Source organism: Prionailurus viverrinus, chromosome D2 (assembly GCF_022837055.1).
Source record: "Prionailurus viverrinus isolate Anna chromosome D2, UM_Priviv_1.0, whole genome shotgun sequence".
NCBI classification, from domain to species: domain Eukaryota; kingdom Metazoa; phylum Chordata; class Mammalia; order Carnivora; family Felidae; genus Prionailurus; species Prionailurus viverrinus.
The window spans coordinates 6726213-6751010 of record NC_062571.1 but is presented as its reverse complement, the minus strand read 5'-3'; the positions used below and the strand labels follow the sequence as shown (position 1 = coordinate 6751010).

Sequence of the window (24798 nt, the reverse complement as noted above, 5' to 3'; positions counted from 1 at the left end):
GACCACAATGGCATTTCATGCCGTAGGCTTTTAAGTTTCTCTGTGACGACTGGGATTGGCTAGGGATAGGAGGATAAGGGAGTTTATAACGATAAGCAGATACACAAAGCGTGGCACTTTCCCCAAACAAACAGAATACCTTGTTACTATTAAGGGAACAAAAACCGAGAAAAGAGCTGAAGGTATAAACCGGTAGCCCGTGCATATGCCTTTTAAAATACGAGATAACGTCATGCGCACACTTCAGGGGCGGCTGTTCCCCTTCCGGGTAGGTGGGGGACCAGGGATGTTCGTTGATGAGTGACCGATGGGCCCACGGGTGGTAGGGCTGACGTTCAACCAGTGCCTGCTGCAGCCAAGTGGGGTCGGGGCTCTCGGAGCAGTGGAATCGTTGTGGAGATTTTGGAACACCTGTCATTCCAGTTATTTCTGGGATTTTGTGTCAAAGAGCACATTCAGATGGTTTTTCCCGGAAGGTCTTGTTTTGGGGACCGAGCCCTACAGCACAAGCGTGTGTTCTCATCCTGTTACTTAATGCTTTTAAACTTGATGGAAGGAAAAGGCATTCTCCCCTGTATTACCATTGCCTCCGTGAGCGCCATCTCGGAGGCGCACTTTAATGTCATGTTTGCAGCTGTTATTTAGCAAAGATGTAAGAAACCCCATGACAGTGTTTCTATGTGTATGGTACAAGCCGTCGTTTAAAAAACAAAACAGAGGATTCTGTTTCTCAGTTCTTAGGGGGAAAAGCCCTCTTCTGTTCTCCTTTGATCAGAGTTATGTGGCCTGCCCCATTTTCTGTTTAGCTCTTGGCCATCAGAGATTTCGAACTTGTAATATTCAGGCACAACAACAGCATGATCTTGTGGTTGGAAAATCAACTTCTTTTTTTTTTTTTAATTTTTTTTTTCAACGTTTTTATTTATTTCTTTTGGGACAGAGAGAGACAGAGCATGAACGGGGGAGGGGCAGAGAGAGAGGGAGACACAGAATCGGAAACAGGCTCCAGGCTCTGAGCCATCAGCCCAGAGCCCGACGCGGGGCTCGAACTCACGGACCGCGAGATCGTGACCTGGCTGAAGTCGGACGCTTAACCGACTGCGCCACCCAGGCGCCCCTCAACTTCTTTTTAAAAAAATTTTTTTAATGTTTTTACTTCAAAAAATTTTTTAAGACAGAGAGACAGAGCATGAGTGGGGAGGGGCAGAGAGAGAGGGAGACACAGACTCCGAAGCAGGCTCCGGGCTCTGAGCTGTCAGCACAGAGCCCGACGTGGGGCTCGAACTCACGAGCTGTGAGGTCATGACCCGAGCCGAAGCTGGACGGGGCACCAATTCACAAACCGAGAGATCATGACCTGAGTCGGGAGCTTAACCGACTGAGCCACCCAGGCTCCCCTCAACTTCTTTTTTTTAAATGTTGTGACTTTACATCTGTGCCTGTTCCTTCCAAGTGCACCTGCGTCCTGCTTGGATAACGGAGAGCACTGGAATGCCTTAATAAATGAACATCTAATGAGAGCATCATTCATTCCTTTGCCTTGTCTCTTGAAGACTTCTGGGTGGAGAATTACATGCAGTTTCAATCGGCCGGAAGGAGCCCGGGGATCTTGAAGCGAACACCAGGCCGGGAGAATTGTGCCGCGGCACAGATGCCGTGTGGTGTTCCGCGGGGCAGGGTGGTGACCGAGGAGCTTGCTGGCTGCCTGAGGCACGGAGCGTGTGGATGGCCTGGGCCGCTGTTCACTTGCGAGAAAGGAATGAGCCTGGGCCTGGGCGAGCAAATGGCCCGGGGCCCGGGCAAGAGAGGGGCTGCGTCAGGGCCCCCCCGCCCCGGTGCCCGGCTGCCCCTGCTTCTGCTCGGCCGAAAGCAGGCCTTGTGCTGCGCGGCCGCGTGTCCAGTGAGGCCGTAGGCGGCCCCGCCTGGCCCCCCTCGTCGGCTGCGTCCCCACAAGTCTGCCAGTGCACCTCGCACGTGATCCGTGTGTCCGAAAGGGCAGATTAGAAGGCGTGTTGCAGGCCAGGAAGGATTTCAGGATATGGGCCGATAGCTTGGATGGTCAAAAAGGACGGGAGGCGGTTTTTGGCCCCTAAAGTGAGATATGTGTTTGTTTCCCGTGAACTCTGAAAAGCGATGGAGAGTCACACGTTTCCCTGTCACGTTTCTGAGAGCCCTGTGGCTCCGGAATGCAGCCACGCTCCCTGGGGCAGCCCCGCCCGCCCCTCCTCTGCAGGTCTTCGAGGTGCCAGGCGGGGACAGGCGGCCGCACCTTCTGGAGCCCTGTGGCACCCGCACGTGGTACCGCGGACTCAGTGGTGGCCGAAGCGTGGCCTCTCGTCTCAGGGGCGGGGTCCGTGTTGGGCAGTATCGGAAGCTGACTCGGCTCCTAGAATTTACACGGTGAACTCTCTTGCTGTCCTTTGTTTTCCGTGACCTCAGGTGATACATGGAAACCATCAGTAAGAAAGCGGGACAGTCATAGACTGGGCTGTTTGTCACGACGGTGCTCCGCTGTAAGTAAACTAGGAGAGTTGCTCTGGGCTCCCTTCTCCTTCCGCACCCACTGTCACCCCACACACGTGCTTTGTGGTGCGCCCTTGACGTCACCAGCGTCCCAGCTCTGGAGCCCGTGGTGTGGACGTCCAGTCGCTTTGGGATAACCGCACTAGTTGCAAACGACCCCCCTCCGACCGTGTTCCAAGAGACATTTTGACTAAACTAGACAGTCGGATGACGTGTGTATGGAGCACGTCACTTTGATGGGGACGTGTCATGCCCTTCCAGCGGTCCGGGGGTCTCCAGAGCCCAGAGCGGGCCGTTGGCGTGAGACCTAGGTTGAGCCGCGTGTTGCCATGTGAAGTCCCGGCTGGCGTCAGGGAGGTGCTTTGCGGGACGGCCGTGTCTGACCCCGAGGTTATGTCCCTGCTCGCCTCACTGGGGACTCACTTTGAAGCAACAGTCTGTGCTTTTTTTTTTTTAATTTTTAAAAAAAAAATTTTTTTTTTAAACGTTTTTATTTATTTTTGAGACAGAGAGAGACAGAGCATGAACGGGGGAGGGACAGAGAGAGAGGGAGACACAGAATCAGAAGCAGGCTCCAGGCTCTGAGCCATCAGCCCAGAGCGCGACGCGGGGCTCGAACTCACGGACCGCGAGATCGTGACCTGAGCCGAAGTCGGACGCTCAACCGACTGAGCCACCCAGGCGCCCCCAGTCTGTGCTTTTTATTGGTCGGGTGGCGTGCGCCCCTCTCTGTGCCCCTTAGCGGCTCAGAATCCTCACCCGCGGAGTCGGGGTCACTCGAGGAGCCTCCGAGTGGTTTTGAAGATTGAGGAGCCTCCGTAAAGGGCCTGTCACAGGACCAAGAGCAGAGCAGGCCCCCCGCACACGACAGCTACTCTCACTCTTAACCGTTCCTCAGCGTTTGGAAACACACATTTGTAATTCTTAATCGCGGATTGTGCTTACTGATATTTTAATGAATCCTAAATGTGGTTTAAATCCCTCCGATCGCATTCTTCTTGGTCTCTAGACTTTTGCCGTCTGCTTGTTGGTGTTTGCTCATCTGCCTGAAGACTGATGAGTCTTGATGGAAAACTCTCATGGCAGCTGCAATTATTTTTATTTATTTCTTTACTTGCCTATTTTTTAAGTTTTTAACTACGTCATCTCTATACCCGGTGTGGGGCTCAAACTCACAACCCTGAGGTCAGGACTCATGTGCTCTCCTGACTGAGCCGGCCAGGTGCCCCTGTCTGTTTACCTATTATTTTTATTATTGTTTTATAGGTATAGTCTTGGGTGGCAGGCACTGGGACTAAGGTCTGTCCGTAAGTCACCTCATTTAATGCTGACAAGGACGATGCTGGTCAGGTCACTTGTCGACGGCCGCACTGGAGGTCTGTGTGATTGGGGCCCGGGGCCTCAGCCTGCCTCTTTCCCTCCGGTGTGTGCACGAGGGCCTTGTGGGCGGCCCCCAGTCCGGCCCCCTGTACTTAGATGCAGTGTTGTGTAGTTAAAGGGGATAATAAATACTACTTACGCTAAAGGGTCACTGTGGGGATTGAAAGAGTACACACGGGGCGCCTGGGTGGCTCAGTCTGTTGGGCATCCAACTTCGGCTTAGGTCATGATCTCGAGGTCCGTGAGTTCAAGCCCCACGTCGGGCTCTGTGCTGACAGCTCGGAGCCTGGAGCCTGCTTTGGATTCTGTGTCTCCCTCTCTTTCTGCCCTTCCCCCATTCATTGTCTCTCTCTCTCTCTCTCTCTCAATAATAAAGAAACATTAAATAAAAATTTTAAGGAAAGAGTACACACACACACACGCACACACGCATGCATGTGTGTACTTGGTGCTTAGGATGGTGACTGGCCCATCTTGAGTACTCTGCAAGTGTGTTCGGCCAGTGATGAGATGTGGAGCATAGCTGTGGGCCCGCCCCAGTGTTCCACACGTGACAGATACTCTGGGAAGGTCTGTGGAGGGAGTGGCTGGTATGGGTGGGCGCACGGCCGGTTTTCTTTTGTTGACATAAACTGTGTTAGCTCTCGTAGAATCAAGTGCTTGCTTCAATTCAGCGCAGGCTAAATATCGTGCGAGTAGCTTCTCGAATCCTTCCAGGAGACTCAATGAGGCAGGTGCTGCCCCATTTTATGGATACCGAGTGTTCATGCATTTTAATGAATCCCTGTAGTTCATGCATTTTAATGTAAACCCCTGAAGCCCAAATTCTCATCCTTCAGGTTAAGACTGTTTTTTCTGTCTGGTGTGGAATGGAAGAATGGCCATCCGTCGCTCTTAGCGGGCTAACGCTTAAAATGATGTCAAATGGTGGCATCTTCCCCGCTTCCTCGTCCCTAGGTTAAACTTTCCCTGTGGGTTTTGCACTTGGGTTAGGTGTCAGGGAGCTTTACACTCTCCTTTTGATCCTTCTCCATAAAAGAAAATTTTTCCCCCAGACGTGTAAGCCCTTAGATGTCTTTGACCCCGGCCGATATTTACGATGGCAAAGTCAAGTTCTGCAGCACCAGGAAGGGGAGCCTGGTGAGGCGACGGGCTGTCCCGAAATGGTCATCCTTCCTGACTTACTCTTCGTGGGACTGTCCTCGGCGTTCCTGTTCACGCCTCCTCCCTTAGCGCAGGTCCATGTCTGAGGCCAGAAGTGGACACGGGGTCAGTGACGTGGGGGCCCGATGGCGCACGACAGGACTTTCGCCTCCTCTCTAATCCTCACTTGGGGGCCGTTTGTAGAGAAGAGCCTGTTGGTTCTACAGTGTGAGAAGTTCCTGAGAAGGGGGTTGATTTAATTATACAGAATTCCCGATTCTTCCCTGAGAGGTCCTGTTCGTCTTTGAGCCAACACGCCATTTTTTTTTGTCCCTAGCGAGACAACCTTCCCTGCTTCCCCCACTGCTTTTAAACCTTTCTTGCTGAGCCATGTGTCTATTCTTGGTTCATAGAAATTGCTTGTGACCCCGTCTTGAGGAAATATTTTGGTCTTTGTTAGGACGTTAGTCTGTGAGCACCCTCATGGCGAACTGTCCTCTGAGGAGTTCCGGGGACATTCTCCCATCTAGTGTCACGGGGTCACCCTCTCTTGTCATTCTGGGCCTTTCCCCAGAAACACCAGTCGCACTGTTCGTTTCTCCATTACGTACGTTATGCGCTGCTGGTGATGGTGAGCCTTTGAGCTCCTCGGGTCTCCCACTTGCCAGCAGTGTGGCATTCGGGCCACTGCTGGGCCACCATGCATGTAGGTTCATCTGAGGAGGGACCGCTCGCAGTGTCCGCGTTGCGGACCTAGTGTGGGCACCCAGGGACGTGACGCATGCTAGGTGCCCAAAGCTTAGCGCGTAGTAACCGCTCAGTACAGGTGGGCACAGACGCCGTGAGAATAGTGAGTTCAGGGCACTAACCCGGCTTCGAGTGGGGATCTTGAAAAATTCCCCAAGGTTGTCAGGCCTCCTGAGTCAGGGGAAGAGAGGGAGGGAAGGGTGTCTCCGAAGGGGGATGTCTGTGGGGTGTCTGTGATGGGTGTAGGGCGTTGGGACGTGCAATGGAAAGCCAGGCGGGGCACAGATGGTGGAGACCCTGGGGACTCTGATCCCGCTCCTGGGGACTGGGGGTCGCAGAAGAATTGATGGGGGTGCCGGGCACCTCCTGACCGGAGGAGACAGAATGCAGATCTGAGAGTCGTGGCGGGATGGGGCTGCCTGGATGGTGCAAGGACAAGGGATGGCGGGGGGGTGGGGGGTGGCGGCGTGGAGCCAGGGAAAGGAGAGGGGCTCGCCAGGCTTTGGCGTGCATATTCGTTTTGAGAAAATGAGTTGGGCGGGCTGCGGTGTGGATTTCTAGTAAGGAGAACGTCTGCTCAAGAAGTAGAGGGCGTCCCGCTTTCCTGCCTGGCACGCTTTGGAGCGCCGTGTGTGCACCTGCGTGCCCTGGGCACCGAACTCCTGGCTCGTGCGGGGGAGGGCCCGTCTCCATTTTCCCGTGATGGCAAGTCCTCTTTTCTCCGGTTGGTGCTGAAGATGCTATTCTTCCTTGCTGATTTCCTTTTGATGAACTTTGCATGTGGGGTTGCAGAGTTCTCTTTTACTTTGTCTCTCCAGCTAGGTTTTTCTCATGATCTGTTCACCCGTGGTTACAAAGGGGAACGTAAGTGTGTCAGAACGTGATTTCCGCCGAGGGGAGTCTCCTCCCCACCCCTGGGCACATGCACGTAAACGAGGAAGATGAAGGGCGGTCTGGCAGTCTGGACGGTTTCGTTAGGCCACCGGAACAGGGGTCGTGCAGACCAGCGCACGTGCCCCTCCGAGTGAAGGGCAGCCGGCCATCTGAAGAGATGGTCACCTCCCGGATGGGATAGAGACACTTCTCCATCATCTTGCTGACAAGATGCCCGACTGTCAGCCTCTCGGTCGCCTCGGCCTTGCAGGGAAAGTAAACACGTGCGCTTCTAAGAAACGGATTGCGAGAAGGATTAGAGTTTCTTCAAAATGTTTAAATAAAGAGCGTTTACTGTATGCTCAAAGTGTCTCGATTCTTCACCCTTCCGTAGAGCGGCCCGCGCTCCTGAAGCATCGCTGAACGTTGAGGCCGTAAAGAGGGAAGGGAGTGCTGGGTCCTGGAGCCTGGAAAAGCGGACCGCACAAGGCAGTTGTCACCTGCCGCTGGACAGTGGCAGCCAGCCCTGTGATCCCTGAGAGGAGCGAGGACCCCCGTTTCCCCCGGTGTCTGCCTGAGCGCCCCCGATGGTGGTGCGGCCCTGGCACGGTGGGGGGGACTTGCGCCGTCGGGGCTGCTGCTGAAGCTGGAACGTACACGGCCCGGCACTGGAGGGGGCGCCGTGGAGGCGCCCAGAGGCTGGGGTGTACCTTCGGGCAGGGTGAGGCCCCGCAGAGAGCAGGCGCCGCCAGGCGGGGAGCAGGTGGCCATACCAAGTATTTAGCACTGAGTCCTCGTGGACTTCTGCAGTACTGAGGGAAGTGGAGGGTTCTGGCCCGGCCGGGGTGGAGAGCCTCGCCGGTTGCCTTAGCGACTCTGGTGACACAGCAGGAAGACACAGATCCAGACGAGGAGCCACACGCAAGGACTAAGGATGTGGCTCCAATGGACCCGTCTCGGCCTGGCCCCCCGGGAGCCGGAGGGTCTGCCAGTAAGTCGGCTGCCCTCTGGGCCAACGCGGATGCCTTGGAAGCCCGCAGAGAGGCGGACGCGTGGCTCGTGTGGACGCGGGGAACGGTCAGTGCGAATGGTGCCTGCACCCGCCTCGCCCGACGGGCCGGGACCCTGGGCAGCGGCTGCAGGCAGAGCGGAGACAGGGCAGGCACAAGATGAGCCCAGGGCCCGCTCCTTTAGTGTCAGAAAGTAAGGGAACGAAAGTGAAGAGTGTAAGAAAAAACGGGGAGGGCCGCGCTGCGAAGAGGAAAGAGCTGAGATAGAGGGGTGCCCGGTGGCTGAGCGCCAGGACAGTCGCGTACGGTGGCAGGTTACAACCTGCGCGATAAAAAGGGTGGGTTAGTATCGAAAATGTAGAACTTCGTGTGTGCGCACCGACCACACGTGGACAAGCAGACGGGCAAGCAGCGCGGACTGCTGAGTAACGGAGGGTAACGTGCAGGGCGCTGGGGTTGGAAGATGCAACGTGTTGCCGCCATTTTAGTGAAGTTCACACCAGGCCCGGGTCAGCCGCGGATGGAAACCCAGGGGGAGGTTTTGATGAGGGACAAGGTATTTCCATGGTCTTCGAGGATCTCCTCACTGACTAGTTTCAAGAGAAAAAATAATTTTTTACTGGAGAAATTGGGCCACACTCTGCCTGAGTGACCAGAATGAATAACGCCAAGGAGGGGCGGATGGGCCTCGTGTGCCATCAGGTGCGACACCTGGAGGAGAAGACATCACCTCTGTGGTTCCTGGCTGATCGTGCATGACCGGGATTGAATCACGGGGACATGGCAGACAAGTCCGAGTGGAAACGCTTTGTTAATATGAAAGGTGTGGAGGACTCTATTCTCCCAAACTGTGAATGCCATAAAAGACAAAAGCAAGCCGTGTGTTTCAGAATAATGGCGGCTAAATGCTGTACTTGACCCTGGGCTGGATCCTGAACTGGAGGGAAAAGAAACGCCATAAAGCACCATTATGAGGTTAATGGAATATGGCGGTAGGCTAAGGTAGCGTGTCCATATTTAAATTTGCTGAGAGCGATAACATTATGGTTTTATCGGACCATCCCCATTCTTAAGGAGATTCTGCAGCGTTTAGAGGTAAGGCGTCAAGATGCATGGCACCTCTCTCCAGGTGGCTCAGAGGAAACAGCGTTGAGTGAGCGCGTGAGTCTGTGGAGGGTGAGTGACGAGGGACACGGGAGAAACGTTAGCGTTAGGTGAATCTGACGTAAAGCATACGTGGTGTTCTTTGTGCTGTTAACTATTCCAGAATTTTTCTGTGAGCTTGAAATTATTTCCAAATAAAAAGTTAAAAAAGTGAAAAGAAGCCCAGCAGGTATAGCCATCCATGACTTAAAAGAGAACATGGGAACAAGATGCGTGCATCTCTTAACTATGTTGGTGTGGATTTTCTACCTTTTGAGTTGTCTACGGGAAATAAGCATTGAATCCTATAGCAGTCACTCTGTCACCCAACAGGCAAAGCCATTTCTGTGTCTGTTGGGTGAGAAAGCCTATGTAGTGCAAGGAGAAAGAATACTACGTTTGTCCCTGCACCCCCCCCCCGACTCTGCCCCTCCCCCATCCTATTATCTGGTGTCGCAGAAGAGGGTTGGAATGAGGAGTCATAGAGGTGGTTCAGGAACGGTCATGGGAGCATCAGTTGCTGCATTTAAAATAATACTTGTCGGGGCGCCTGGGTGGCCTAGTCGGTTAAGCGTCTGACACTTGGTTTCAGCTCAGGTCATGACCTCACGGTTCCCTCACGGTTTATGGGATCAAGGCCCATGTTAGGCTCTGCACTGACAGTCTGGAGCCTGCTTGGGTTGCTCTCTCTCTCCCTCTCCCTCTCTCGCTCTCTGGCCTTCCCCAGGCTGTGCTTGCTCTCTCAAAATAAATAAACAAACTTAAAATAAAATAGAATAATATTTGCCTATTCTCAAAATCTTATGGCGCAAATGAGGAAATGCATGCAAAAGGTGTTTGTAAATAATATTTCTTCTAAAAACATTCAATTACTATTTATAGTTTTGGTTGAAGATGAGAAACGGCTCAGACTGGAGATTGGTGGAGGTTTTCCTTACTTTGGGTGGCCCCTTTTCCTTTTGAATGTCGAGATTGATGGCACAAGGGAGTTTCTTTCCCCGGCGGACTCTTCGGTTCCTTCCGGTCACCTTCTTTCTCATTTCCTGCCCTTATAGTTGCAGGCAGAGCTCCAGTGACTGGAGAGCTATGGATCTTCTGGATTTCAGGATCAGTGAAGCCAGAGCATAGCAGAGGGTGTATGAAAGGTAGCACATAAGTCACTCAGCCTTCCGTCCGCTTTCAAACATGTCACGGATCTGAAGTTCCCCACAGTTGTTCCTGCTTTGTCCTGAGATTGTATTTGTGGCTTGGGTGGTTGGAGGGGTCATCCGGGCCTTCAAGGTCCCCAGCTCGAAATCAGCCAGGGCGAGGCCAGCCTGGTTTGGGGAAGGAGGGAAAAAGGATCTGAGAGGTCAGCCCCCTCCTTGGCCCAGGAAAGCAGCACGGGCCAGGGTGGTGGAAATGTATAAAAGAGAGGGCACAAGGATCGTGTCTGCCAGAGTCACTGGAAATGACGGAAAAGGGCGCTGTGAGACCTGAAGTCGTGTAATGATCAAGGACATTGAAAAGGAAGAAGGGCCATCTGGATTAAGGAAAATCTCTACTTGAGTCTAAGCCATTTTTCACCTTTAACTAAAACTATCAATAGTTTAATTGTAGAGGAAATTATTAGGGAAGGTTCCAGGGGCGGGGCGTGGAGGGCCTAGGGAGCGATTTGGGGCCAGGCCTTTTCCTTTATTCTGGAATTGGTTTTGATTGAGGCTCTTTATCCTGGAAGACTGTGTTCCCTGGTGCGCCCTCTCCCATGGAGCTGGACAGCCTGGGGCAGCGCCACTCGGAGCGTCAGCCTGACGTGACCCGAAGGGCCTGCTCCAAACCTGACCCGCGCACCATTTCTCTTGTTGAGAAGGTCTTTCCCAGGAGTGAGTGTCACCTGCACGGAACCACATGCTTCGTGTTGGTAGTTGATTTCCATTCTGGGACGTAATTACCATGTCTGTGTGTACCCGCAGAGAGTATATTGGTTAGTGTCGCTTGTTTTAAGGCTGCATAAGAGCGCTCCGTGGCACGTAGCATTCCGCAAGCTGCATTTACTCAGTTGTGTTGTTAAGATTCTGTTGCTGCACGTGATGGTAGTAAATTATTTTTTATGGTCAAGTAAAATTTTTCTTGTAAGAATCCATCCCATTTTATCTGCTGCTCCATTTCCTCCCACAGTTTTGTATTTTGCTGCCGTTCTAGGGGGTAGGAGATAGTATATCATTCTGGTCTTAATTTGCCTTTTCCTGATCAGTAGTGAGGTTGGGCATCTTTCTTCCTAGTATCCTTTGGAGAACAGAGTTTGTGATGTTGATGTAGACAGAATTTTCAGTCTTTTATTGTCTAGTTAATGTACTTTTGTGTCTGTTTCTGGTTTTGTTGTGTTGTTGTTTGAGATGTAGTCTAGTATGTGTTTGGTTCATTTGCATTGCTAATCTTTATTGTTTTGGATTGAAGTTTTTGTTGATTTGCATTCTCGTTCCATGGTTTTTTTTCTCTGCTGGTTTGGGACGCATCGTGTCTCCGTTCTTCTGCGATTTCCCTGGAAGTACATCGCGCACGCATCACAGTTTTGGAGCCGATCAGCAGGTAAGGTGTTTTCATCCCCTCTCAGAACAGCACAAAACTCGTAGGACACCTAGAAAAGAGTGTCTTCTGTTCTATGCGTTCCTTTCCATATTAGAGTTCTGCATTTCACCATACACGTCAGACCGTGGTTGCCGTTTGGAGATGGTATTTAACTTTCCCTGTCTCCCATGTCTTGCTTCCCTTCCCTTCTGCCATCCTGTTCCTTCCCTCAGGGGAGCTACACCTTCTTCAGCGCTGTCTCCCCTTAGGATCATTCCGCGGCAGCGTCTCTCGACTTTGGTCTGTGAGACACTGTGTTTGCTTCACTCGCCCACGTCTCCGCTGACGGTTGTGGCCTCACAGCTTTGTGAACCTGCCGCCCGTCGTCCCAGGGCTTTCGTCGTTGCTGTTAGGAGATCTGCCCTTCATCTTCCACCTGCCATTCTTTGGTGAACGACTTGGCCTGTTTCGAGATCATTTATTCGTCTCTGGGCCCTGTGGTTTCCCTGCAGTGTGTTTGTGTGCGGCTTTCCGGCTTTTATCTTCTTGGTGTTTCTGTGGGTCCCGTATGTGGATTCATGCCACTTGTTGGCTCTGAAAATTTCCCAGCTATTAATGCCCTGCATACGGTTTCTCCTCCGCTCTCTCTGTTTGCTCCTTCTGGTTTTGATAAGTAGACGTTAGAGCTGCTCTTTTTATTCTTCGTGTCTTTTAATTTGTAATTGGTATTTTCTTCCTTGTCCTTTTCTGTTTGATGCTAGTTAATTTCTTAAGATTTAGCTTCCAGTACGGTAATTTTCTCTCCAACTGTGTTGAATCTTTTATTTAACCCAGCCTTTGAGTTTTTAATTTCAGTGATTATATTTCTTCATTTTTAAAAGCTCCATTTCTGCTTCAAATCTGCCTGAATATATTTTGATGGTCTCTTTTTTGCTGGCTCATTTTTTTTTATTACTCCATTTTTCCTGTCTTTAAACAACACCAAGCAGAGTTGTTTCATATTCTGCATTTGATAATGCCAGTATCTGAAATCTTTGATAGTGTAACTCTGTGGCTTGTTGTCTAGTCCATGGTGAGTTTTGTGTGCTAATACCTGTTGGGCAATTATATGTCAGAATCCTGAGGTCTTACTTCCTGAAACTTGAGTTTGTCTGTCCTAGGAGCCAGGAGGGTGCTACAGAGTCAGGATCGCTTTTGTTCCCTTTGGGAATCCCGGTTCCAGGTTGGGTTGTCCCACTCTGCGGAAAGCCGAGGGTCCAGATGCCCCATCCCGTTGCTGGCATTCACGTGGCCTCCAGGGTCGCTCCTGCTCTCTTCTTTGCTCAGGTTTCTGTGCACCATCCCTGCCGTATCTCCCTGGTATTCGTTCCTCTACCTGGAGCTGGCCAGTGTATTAAAGAGTATTCTTAGGGGCGCCAGGGTGGCTCAGTCGGCTGGGTGTCCGACTCTTGGTTTTGGCTCAGGTCATGATCTCGTGGTTCGTGGGTTTGAGCCCCACATCGGGCTCCGTGCTGGTAGAGCGGAGCCTGTTTGGGATTCTATCTCTCCCTGTCTCCCCGCCCTTCCCTGCCCCCCTCAAAAGTAAATAAATAAACTTTAAAAAGTATTCTTTAAAATAATCTAAGCAGCCGGGTGGCTCAGTCAGTTAAGCATCAGACTTCAGCTCAGGTCATGATCTCACGGTTTGGGAGTTTGAGCCTGTCTTCAGGCTCTCTGCCGTCAGCTCAAAGCCTGCTTCAGATCCTCTGTTCCCCTCTCTCTCTGCCCCTCCCCTGCTTGCGTGCTTGCTCTCTCTCTCTCTCTCTCTCTCTCTCTCTCAAAAATAGACATTAAAAAGATAATTTATCCAGAATCTAATTATAGCATAGCAGAAGGGCCCTACAAATACCTAGCACACCATAATTTCTAAATTAGCAGTACCCAAGTGATATTTTAAAATTCATGTTCTATATGTGCCCTTTATCAATTTTCTTAGACACTTAGAACTTTACCTGCTGTATGATTTTATTTCGCCCACAGCTGGGAAAAGAACACAGTAGCAATCTTCTTGAAAGCTTGCTAAACTGTATCTATATTCATATCACGTACTATGTCCTTAAACTTTTGCCCGTTTTTTTTTTTTTTTTTTTTTTTTTAGTTAATCTACTAATCTACTAATTCTAATTAATCTACTAATATTTACTTCCTGAGAAAGTCGAATCACTACTTTTGGAATAACTCGTAAGTACTTTCAGTACTCCTTGATTCTGCTCTATTTTTCTGTTTATCCGGAATCCTAGGTATAAAAGATTTAGCTGTTGATCTCTGCCTGTGGATGCCTTCCTTCCTCAGGCGGTGTGCAGAACACATGTGTTTACTGTTGTGAGTTAGAGGCATCCGGTCCACAAACTCCCTGTCCCTATGTTGTACATCCCCTTAATAAAACAGCATGAAGTTTTTGTTTTTGTTTTTGTTTTTTTAATTTTTTGGCTTTTTAAATGTTTATTTCTGAGAGAGAGACAGAGCACAAGCAGGGGAGGGGCAGAGAGAGAGGGAGACACAAAATCCGAGGCAGGTTCCAGGCTCCAAGCTGTCAGCACAGAGCCTGACGTAGGGCTCGAACCGACGAACTGTGAGATCATGACCTGAGCCGAAGTCGGGCACCCAACCGACTGAGCCAACCCAGGCACCCCCAGCATGAAGTTTTTGATCTATGAAATGTTAAGTTGCCTTGGGCTTTGGCACATGAAAACATGTTTTATTTCAAAACAGATGGTAAGTGATGTTCATCACAAAGATAGCTTTGTGATGAACGTGATATGTGAGGCGTGTCTAGTCTGCAGAATCTTCATGCTTCATAGGTTACGGCAGGACTTTTGCAGCGCTAATGTAATCATAGAAAAGGCAGGCACAGAAGACCTTCCCGGGAAATGCGGAGCTCTGTGGCTAGAGATTCTCTGAAGGATTGATTGCCTGTTGCCGGCTCCCTACTTTCATGTGGAAAATAGACGCATCTGAGAATCCTGTGGCTTCTCCTCCTTGGACAGCAGTTACTTCTTCTGTCTCCTCATGTCGTGGGTTACGGTTGGCTGTCTGCTCGCGCACTGCTGATGGTTTTTGCTTTCCAAATGGTTTGGTTAGCCGAGCACTCCAGAAGCTTCTCTGGGGAGCCAGGAAGGAGGTGAAGAAGAACTGGAGAAGCTTGCTTCCCGGGGAAGCCCTGGCCAGCCTCCCAGGCCGGGAGCTGCCGTCCTGAAGCACACACTGCCTGAGCGTGGGGACAGGGGCCTAACTGCAGCCGTCCCCCAGCTCTGTTGTTCCTGTGCCCGGTCGGTCGTTTCGTAAAGCAGTAACTGGCCCTTCAAGCTACCCCCTTCTCTTCTTTTTCTGCAAATAGGTGTCCCTTTACAGGCTGAGATTTGGATCATTAGCATGATTTTTTTTTAAATGGTTTTCATGTTTATTTATTTTTGAGAGAGAGAGAGAGAGAGAGAGAGAGAGAGAGAGAGCGCGCGCGCACAAGATGGGGATGGGCAGAGAGAGAGGAAGACAGAGAATCCGAAGCAGGCTCCAGGCTCTGAGCTGTCAGCATAGAGCCGGACGCAGGGCTCACACCTGCAAACTGCGAGGTTGTGATCTGAGCCAAAGTGGGACATTCAACTGACTGAGCCACCCAGGCACCGCTCATCAGCGTAAGTTTAACATAGTTCAATTGAATGCAGTTTCTTGCTGCAAAGTCCTGATTCTGGTCCTATCAAAATGATGCTGACAGACGGCCCAAGCAGGTGGGCTTTCTCATGTCCCTTACAGTTAGGGTGTTAAAAACGGGGCTTGACAGCCATTATCAAGACGAGTGACCGCAGGTCTGAGTCTGGTCAGCAGGCCCCGTTGGGTTTGCTGCATGTGCCCTGGGTCTCCTGACCTTGGTCCTGACTGAGCTTCTCTCGTCCAGGAATGGCTGGCTTCTCGTCTCTCTGACTCAGCACCAGGACACTGGCCATTTGTAACATTTTCCTCCTTTCCCACATGAGGTAATGAACTTGTCTGTTTCTAAATACGGTTTTGAAAAGCAGGATTATTTTAAGTACCTCCTGCTCTAACTTGTGCTCTCTCCTGCTCAGCAGATTCACACCTGAGTACTTGTTATCAGACCCTTTGTTTGATGCCTACGGAAATGCCCACAGAATAATTTTCATTTGCCTTTTTCTCAGTCAGGGTGTTCAGGGGTTGGTAGTATGACATAGTGGGAACTGTACCGGGTTCATCGGTAGCTAGACAACCTGAGTTCAGGGTGAAATTCTCTTCACGGTCTGTACGACTGGTTAATCACGTAGCTCTTCGGGTTTTATTTTCCCACCTAATAATTAGTCTGTTCACATGCTAGAGCAGTAGTTCCCAAAAGTTTTGCTCTTAAGAAATCCTTTCTTATCTTAAATATTATTGAGGACCCCACAGAGCTCTGCTTGTGTGGGTTTATATCTAGCATTTTTTTCTTTTTACATTTGTTTATTTTTGAGAGACAGGGAGACAAGAGCATCAGTGGGGAGGGGCAGAGAGAGAGGGAGACACAGAATCCAAAGCAGGCTCCAGGCTCCGAGCTGTCAGCAGAGAGCCTGACACGGGGCTCGAACCCACTAACCGCGAGATCATGACCTGAGCCGAAGTCGGACACCTGGCCGACTGAGCCACCCCTATATCTAGCATTTTACAGTTGGCAGAAAGATGGCCCCCAAAGATGTCCCCATCCTAATACCGAGAACTCGTGACTATATCACACTATATGGCAAAAGAGACTGCCGGTATGGTTAAGATCGGAATCTTGAGACGAGAGTCTTGGGGATTATTCAGCGGGCCCTGTGCAATCACAGGGGTCCTTACAAGAAGGCAACAGGAGGGTGAGAGCCACAGAAGGAATTACGAGATGACAGGAGAGATGGAAATGATGTCCTTGCTGGAAGGGAGGGGCACAGGCGGCCTCCGGAAAAGGCCAGGCACACGTTGTCCCCCCTAGCGCTTCAGAAGGAGCTCAGCCCTGCCATACCTTCACTCTGACCCCCACACGACTGACTCAGTTTTAGACATGTGATCTCCAGAACTGTAAAATAATCTGTGGTATTTTAAGCCACCATGAAATCAATTTAAATTTAAGTTTAAAATATTTATATTTTATTGTCACTATGAAAATAGTTTTGGCCTCACGGATTACTTACAAGGGTGCGGATCTCCCAAGGACCCCCAGACCCACCCTGGGGTCTGCCATGTTAGAATGCAGCCCCCTGGCCACAGCCAGCTGCACGAGACTGGCGTTCGAATGCTGGGATCCTGTTAACCAAGTGGGGGTTCTGTTATGAAGTAGGAAAGGGCGAATGGCCTTAAGAGGCACATAGCGTTCAGATTCTTACTATGTCAGAGTCTGATGCATGTGGTACGTAGTCTCCGGAACGTTGGTCTCCCTTCTCCTTGCCAGGGAAAACGGGCATTTCGCTTGGACGGCGTCGCTTAGAAATACCTGTGACGGAACACGATGGGATGTAGGCAGAGGCCGTGTCCCTGAATTGCCATGAATCGCATTTTTAGCATTTGTCGAGAAATTATGTAAGATATCTTTTGTGTGGTGCTCACAGGCGATGTCTTTCTGATGTTTGGGTCTTTGGAACTAAACAATAAGCTTCCTTTCCTTGGGTAGGAGGGAAGATGGAATTGAGATGAGATTCAGACCAGCTCTTTGTGGGTTTGAATATACAGGCGGGCGTGACATTCCCTCCGGGTCACTTTGTCCACACTCCCTGCTGATCCGGGGCAGCACCCCGTGGCTGAAGAATGACCTAGGTCCAGTTTGCGATGTGAGAGAGCACTTAGGAATATTTGTGCTAAGAAGCTTATATTTATAAAAGATGTGTATAGGGACACCTGGGGGGCTCAGTCGGTTGAGCGTCTGACTCTTGATTTCAGCCCAGGTCATGATGCCAGGGTCGTGGGATCGAGCCCCGTGGCAGGCTCTGTGCTGAGTGTGGATCCTGCTTGGGATTCTCTCTCTCTGCCCTTCCCCCGCTCACGTGCTCGCTTGCTCTCTCTCTTAAAAAAAAATGTATATAAATGCAGTAGAACAGTTGGGGCTTACGTGGCTTAGTTTTGAGCTTAATATGGCTCACTATCAATGTCAGGAATTGATGACTGTGTTTAATGCATTCTTAGAGCTATCCTCTTTAAATCAATTCTGGTAAAACGTTGTGGCTGAGTGACAGCTTGGGAGACACTTTAACATCGTAACGTATAGTCCTGAACCAAAATTCTGGCCCGACGGTGGGAGCAGCTCCTGTGTCTTCCATACCTTCGTGTCCGGCCCCTAAACGAACCGGCTGGGAAGGGGAGTTTCGGGCTGGGGGTGGTGGAGAGGCAGCGCGGGAGGTCACTTTACAGCCCGGAGCACCTGTCGGGGGCAGGAGCACTTGTTTGGGAGCCGTACCAGCAGGGGTGCTTCGGGGGCCAGAGGGTCACGTCAGTGCCGACCTTTCTGCACTGGAGCCAAGAAGGGTGCTTTTATTTGCTTTGCTGGGTCTCCTGGAGGCCGCTGAAAACCACCTGGCACTTGCTGGTTTCTGCTCTGCCTCGTGGCAGACCGTGTTACCAGCACGTGGGGTCCTTCTCGGTGGAGCCCGTGGTGAGAACAGAGGGGGCAAAAGCACTTTGGCCTGATTTGAACTTGCTGGACCCGAGACCGGCAGGCACCTTGCATCAGGTGGCTTGGTGTTTTTAGTGACCAGCATCGCGATGGTAGCATTTGTCACCCGTGTGTGTGCACGACAGGAGAAGTGTAAGCGAAACCAGTGGAAGAGTGTCCCTGTTAGTGTTGGAACATGTTTGAGACCGTTATTCCCTGGGGGCTCTCCGCTCCTCGCCAGCCGTCTTCCACGAGGGTTTGACTGGCTCTTCCAGAAGCACAGTGTGTCCTCCCCTGTTCCTTTCAGGGAGTCAACGGCCGTGACCACCGTCACCCTGGTCTGCTGATCGGTGGCGAGGGTCAACAAGGTGCGGGTTAAGAGAGAGCCGTGGTCAAAAGCCATGTGGTGGTTTATTGCAACAGCTTGTGGTTTTGAAAACAAGGGCTGGAGTACTTTTCTGATACTTCCAAGTAATTGCAATACAATTATGATTGCAACACAATTCGCGTTTCGGTTTGGGAGTCTCTACATTAATCAGGAAACGTGAACAAGGTCTATGTGTCAGACGCCTGACCAGTTCAAGGCCAAGAGCGGGGTCTTAGTCTCTCCCCAGCGGTTCAGCGGGCTTGGGGGGGCTGCCCTCGGAGCTGGCCTGGGCGCCGGGTCAGGGTGGTGGCCAGCCTTCACACCACGGTCCTCGCTGCCCGCACAGGGGGCTCCCGGGCTGCTTTGGGAACAGTATGCGACGGTGGTTGAGGAAAGGTTAGGGTCTGTCTGGAAGGAGGCAGAGGAGTGGTCAGCGAGTGAGCTGTTTTCTGTCTCTCATCTCTTACGATCTCCTAGCCCAGCGTCCACAGCCGCTGTGGCGAGGGCTCACTTCTTTTTGGACTCCCGGTCAAACGTCCTCAGAAACGAAGTCGTGGACACGGGGCCTGAAGCCCGCCTCCCCCCCAATTCTAGCTGCGGTTTTCCCGGCAGGTGCCAGCCAGGCTGGTCCAGTGCCAAGCTCTCCTTCTGCCCTCTGTCCTGACCCCGTCCTCAGACCAGCCGGCATCCTGCTGCTATATTTAGCTCCTGTGAGGTGGGGTTCTGGAAGTCGACCAGCCGCCTCATGCCTCGGATCGGTCTTTCCGGTGAGACCCCGCTGTCTCCGTCCAGGCGCCCAGATCCCGCCCGTGCGCACCGTCCTCTGAGAACTGTGCCTTAAATATTCACACAGCATTTACTGACCACCTACTGTGTGCAGAGAGCCGGGGTGCGGACACCGGGAGGTGCGGAGAAGAATCAGACCGTTGGGGCTCTTGGCATAGAAGCGGGGGCGAAACGCGGGATTCCCAGCATTAGAGGTGCCTTCCGACAAAAGCGGGAGCAGGCTAGCGGAGGATTCAGGCGGGAGGGAGCAGCTCTGCCCTGACGGACGCGTCCGCGTGGGCTCCCCCTCTCCCCCCGCCCCTGCCAGCCGCAGGCCAGTGACTGGGGGGTCACTACGTGCCCGCTTCCCGGTGGGATTTCATCGTGCCTCGTCCACAGCAGCTCACACCTCTGTAACTACAGGCCCTGTCCTGGTGGAATCTGACTTTGTGGCAGGTGGTTGGAAAGAAGTTTTGGAGGCTGTAGGTATCTCTCTGGTGACATCCCGCGGGCTGTTGCCGGTTCTGTATCTTCCGGGCCGCGCTCCGACCTAAGGAGAAGATGGGCAGTCCTGAGCACCGGAGGCCGGGCTGTTTGCTTACTCAGTGCTCAGGGTCAGGTACTCAGATGCCCGGCTCGTGCAGCGAGGCCTCAAATACGGTGTCTGAGGAGGAGCGTAGACGGCCCATTAGACGGGCCAGTCTAAAACCAGGTGGTGTTTGAATTTTCAGTGTCCTCTTGACTTTTGGTTCGTGGATGGTACTGGTCACAGTTTGCAGTTGTGCGTGCATGAGAGTATCTCCCTGCTCTGAGTTGTCTTAGAGGCGGAAGCTGTTGCTGTCCTGTTCACCGTTGGATCCGTATCGCCCACCCTGGGCTTGGCATATCGTACAGAAGGGACAGGACAGACACACATCCGAAATGTGAACTTCTCTGTCAACAGCACACAGCTGCCTGAGAATAGATAACTGACTTTTAATTTGGTCAAGAGAAAGGTCAAAAAGAGTCCTCGTCATTTACCAGAGCCCTTCCAGCAGACAATGGTAAGAAAACCAAAAGGGTCTTTTCTTATTCATTCATTCATTCGTTCATTCAATGGGAGAGCACCAGCAGGGGAGGGGCAGACAGAAGGGGACAGAGGATCCGAAGCTGGCTCTGCACTGACAGGCTGACAGCAGCAGGCCCGACGCAGGGCTCGCACTCACGAACCGTGAGATCATGACCTGAGCCGAAGTCCGACGCTCAACCGACTGAGCCACGAGGCGCCCCAACAAGGTCTTTACAAAATACGAGCCTTGAAGGAACAGATTTCAATCCTGATTGTGGTAGTGGTTATAGGAACCCATCCCTGTGACAAAATATTACAGAACCGTATGCAAACAGAAACAGCCCATAACCACTGACAAGTAAACACGAATGAGACCTCGGAAGGGTCTGCAGCTGAGCTCATAGCACGGTGGCCATGTCCGGTTCCCCCTGCTGGTAAGTGTATTGCGGTCACGGAAGATGGGGGGGCTTGATGAGGGACGCACGGGAACTCGCCTGTCTGCAGCTTCTCCCGGAGTCTAAAATTATTTCAAAATCCAAAGTCAAAAGAAAGACACAATGGCATACCACTTGGTGCCTCTTATGACGGCTGAAACCCACACAAGGCCACACCGGATAGTCATGAGTCCCCACGAAGGAGGCAGAGCTCCGGGTGGAAATGTAGAGTGCCGCAGCCACCCCGGAACACGGGGAGGTGGTTTCCCCACCAGGTCCGGCATCTGCTTGCCGTGGAGGCCACCAGTTCCGCTCCCAGGCAGTTACCCAAGAGAAGTGAAAACCTCGGGTTGCACAAAGACCCGCCGGCTGGCCTCTCTAACAGCTTTAGCCGTAACTGCCCCAAACTGGGAAGAACTAAATCTCCCTTGGACGAGCTAACGGATGGATGAGCGGATCTATCAGTGGAATACTCCTCAACGGAAACAGGGAACAAACACCATTACTTGAATAAATGTCACACGTGGTATGTTTTGTGAAAGAAGCCAGCCTCCAAAAGGTGCATTCTGTATGACTCTGAAGGGCCCGTGACGTGCTGGGGACGGCTGAAACGGGTCAGGAGACAGACCAGGGATTGCATGGGGGCCAGGGAAGATTGACTTTACAAAGGGCATACGGAACTTTCTGGAATGAATGAAATGTTCTGTATCTTGACGAGGGAGGTGATGACACGGCTGTAGGGTGTGGTCAAAATTCGGAGAGCTGTCACAAAAGCAGATGAGTTACTGCATAAATTATACCCTAATAAATCGAACTTTGAGATGAAAACACCACCAGCAACAAACATAACTAATTAACGACGTTGTTTGGTTTGACACCCGTGCGTGTCCGCCCCTTGTCTGGGATTGGATGCGGGCTTGTCCTCAGTTACACAGGCATCTCATTCACACGGGGGAGTGTCGCCTCTCCAGGACTCTGGTCTCTAATGGAGCAGCCGTGATGACCCTCCTGTACAGGTGGGGACTCTAGTATTTGTTAAACAGGGGGATCCAAACAGGAGCTTCTGCAGGAACTTTAGTGGAGGGGGTCAGAGGCGGTCATTACCGTGTGAGCATTTAACCAGGTGTCCCTCTGTCTCCTGTCCTGGCTCCTTTGCCATTAAAAGTATCCGTAATAGAGCAGACTTGGGGTTTTAGAAAGTTCTAACTGTCAGCCATAACCGCTGTGCTGCGATCCCTCCCTCAGTGGATTATAAAATGTCCTGTCATGTTTGATGTGCTGGGAGGCAGGGGTGTGGGGGGGGGGGGTAGGGTGGGGGGAGGGGGCTGTTCTCACGGGTGACAGCCAGTGGCCTGATTTAAATGTAACTCGCAAATGTTTACGGCCGGAACTGGAAGATACAGGCTGGAAAATGGAAACCCCGGAGCCCCGAAGCAGGGTCTGCTGGTGATCAACAGCCTTCATGAATCAAAGTCAAAAGTCGATTTTGAAAGGAGACTTAAACTCTGAACTCCTGGCTGTGATTTGTGGGACTGACAGATAACGCCTGCTGAAGCAGATCTGGGGATACCGTGTGTGGGATTACAGCCGTCTGTTCCCACCCCAGACTCCTCGTTCATTCAGAACCGGCTCTTTCCTAGATTGGTTTGGAATTCGTGCAATCCGGCACCCATTTCTGTCGGGCAAGCCCTGACTAGTCATCAACCGCATATCCTGCCTGTCGGCACAGGCCGTGTTCTCGGGGAGCTCCGCGTCCGACGGGGTCCGCCGGGCCCTGCGCAGCCCCGTGAATCCGGCCCCCGGGACAAGGCCCAGACTGGAGAGGTGACGTGAGGTGGGCCTCCGAGTGTAAGTAGAATTTGGTCTGCTGTGGGAAAGAGAAAGCTGAGGTCGTTCAGGCAGAAGGAGCTGAGTGCTATGTGGAAGCTTTCTTTTTCCCCCCTTAATATTTCCCCCCCCGATATTATGGGGAAACATGAAAGCCTTTGTGGTCAGGGGGTCGCCTGGCAAAGAATGTCTTTCCTCCCTCCCCACCTACACGAGAGTTAAAATAAAAGCATCACGTATGCGGTAAAAGACAAAAAATCGTAGGTCACGTACCCCCTCTTTCTCCTCTGTAGCCGTTTCTATTGCTGTTGTACGTAATCACCACAACATCTGTCGTGAAGCCTGAATTTATTCTCTTGTGCTTCTGTGGATCAGAAGCCCGACATGGGTCTCGCTGGGTGAAAACACCGTGTCACAGGCTTTGGGCCTCGACCACCTTCTGCCCCTTTTCTTTAGTTTGTGGCCTCTTCCTCCGTCTTGTCCATGACCATTCCTCTGTCGTCAAATCCAGGAAGGGGTCTCTGATTTTAAGGACCCATGCGATTAGATTGGGCCCCACTGGGTAGGCCTGGGTTCTCATCCTGGCTTACTGTCCTCAGTCGACCCCATCTGCAAAGCCACGTACACTAATACATTTACAGGTTCCCGGCATCAGGGTGTGGACTTGGGGGCCGTTGTTTTGCCCACCATATCCTGCCTCCTTTATTCTTTCCCCCCACCCCTCCCACTGGTAAAATATTTGGACACCAAAGCTAGTATGTATGATTAGATTGTGTTTTTTATCCGTTTGATCATAGCATGTCAAGTTTTACACCTTAAAGTTCTTTCCTTTTGTCAGCACCCACTGTTAGTATTCCATAGTATTCTAGTTAGCAGGTGTGGCTTTTTTTTGAAGGTCACAAACAGTGCTGGAGTGACCCTCATCAGACGTATATCTTCACGAGCTTTTCCACATGTGTCCATAGGGAAGATACGCCGAATTGCTGAATAAGAGTCCATATGGGTTGTTTTTAAAAATTTTTTAATGTTTGTTTATTTTTGAGAGGGAGAAGGAGAGCAGAGGAGGGGCAGAGAGAGAGGGAGACACAGAATCCGAAGCAGGCTCCAGGCTCCGAGCTGTCAGCACAGAGCCCGATGAGGGACTCAAACTCACGAACCGTGAGATCGTGACCTGAGCCAAAGTCGGATGCTTAACTGACTGAGCCGCCCCGGCGCCCCTCTATTGGGTTGTTAGTTCTGAAAGAAGAATTTGAGAGGTCAGGAAAAGGGAAGAGGAATGTTTGTAGTGAAGAAAGGAGGCCCTTTGAGAGCATCACAGAAGGAAGCAAGTGTCAGCTTATGGTTTAGTTTGTGCCATTTCTGGGCCCGAGAGGCGACTCCCTGTTTCCCATGTGCTGTCCCGCCAGGGCGAGCGAGGTAATGCTAACCTGTTAGGTGAGGAGGAAAGGGAGGAGTTGGGGCAGTCCCCGGACCGCCTCCCGCATGCCTGCACTGGGGCCACCATCAGCGTCAGGGACACTGGGGACCACTTCTGTCCCCTACACCTGGGTCCTCAAGCGCGGTCTGCAGAACGGTGGGTCTTTTACTTCTCTGAGCTTGTCGAGATCCTTACATGTTTGAGGTGCTCTTACATACGTCCTCGCATGATTTTTACTTAAAACCGCACAGGATGAGTGACTGTGGTTTATTTATTTAAGAAACTCTCCACCCGACATGGAGCTCGAACTCACACCCCCAGGGCCAAGAGCCACATACTCTACCGACTAGGCCTGCCGGGCGCCCCATGCTTCTGGCCTTAAGTAGAGCATCGCTGCAGAGCACCCTTGGGGACGAAGCCCGAGGTAGCCGGGTGCCGTGGCTGCGTGGCTGGGGCGGGGAGCGGGGGTCACCCCCGAAGGGCCCTGTTGTGGGCTGCAGGAGCCCCGGTCAGAACAGAAGTTCTCCTGGGCACAGCTGCTCTGGGCTGTTAGCGTGTTGGGCTCGAAGCCCCTGGGGCTGGCACGAGGCCACGTCAGGCTGTCTCTCCAGATGAGCGCTGAGCCTACACGACTGGTGGCCGGTGAGCGGGGTCATTGTGGCAGGCTCGTGGCCGTTCGCTGATTTCGGGGGGGAGTGGCAGGTATTCGGATTCTGCAGTAAACTGAGTTGGGGACAGGTGACAGGTGACTCCCACGGCCCCCCCCTCTCGTACAGAAGCCATCGTGCCCGCAAACCTCTGTTGGTGGCCACTCAGGGCGAGCGGGGTTCCGTGGAGAAGCGTCGGGCCGCCCGCCGCGTACCTGGGTCCGGGGCCTTGGTGCTGGAGGGCTCCCGCCGCCCAGAAGGGCCGCCTGTGTGGGCCCAGAGCCGGC

The 24798-nt window shown here is 52.0% G+C and overlaps 1 protein-coding gene across 8 annotated transcripts in view; it reads left to right on the top strand.

Annotated features, from left to right (window-relative positions):
- Positions 1-24798, top strand: part of SGMS1 (sphingomyelin synthase 1) — a 289080-nt gene that overhangs the window by 82682 nt on the left and 181600 nt on the right. Inside the window, exon 1 of one of the 8 annotated variants that reach the window (XM_047824525.1) lies at positions 11363-11387. The exons of 6 other annotated variants lie outside the window; for them this stretch is intronic. The gene's annotated coding sequence lies outside the window, so the exon portion shown is untranslated. Of the gene's footprint in view, positions 1-11362; positions 11388-22449; positions 22469-24798 lie in introns of those variants that run through there. One more of the 8 variants, XM_047824529.1, reaches the window with a different exon arrangement.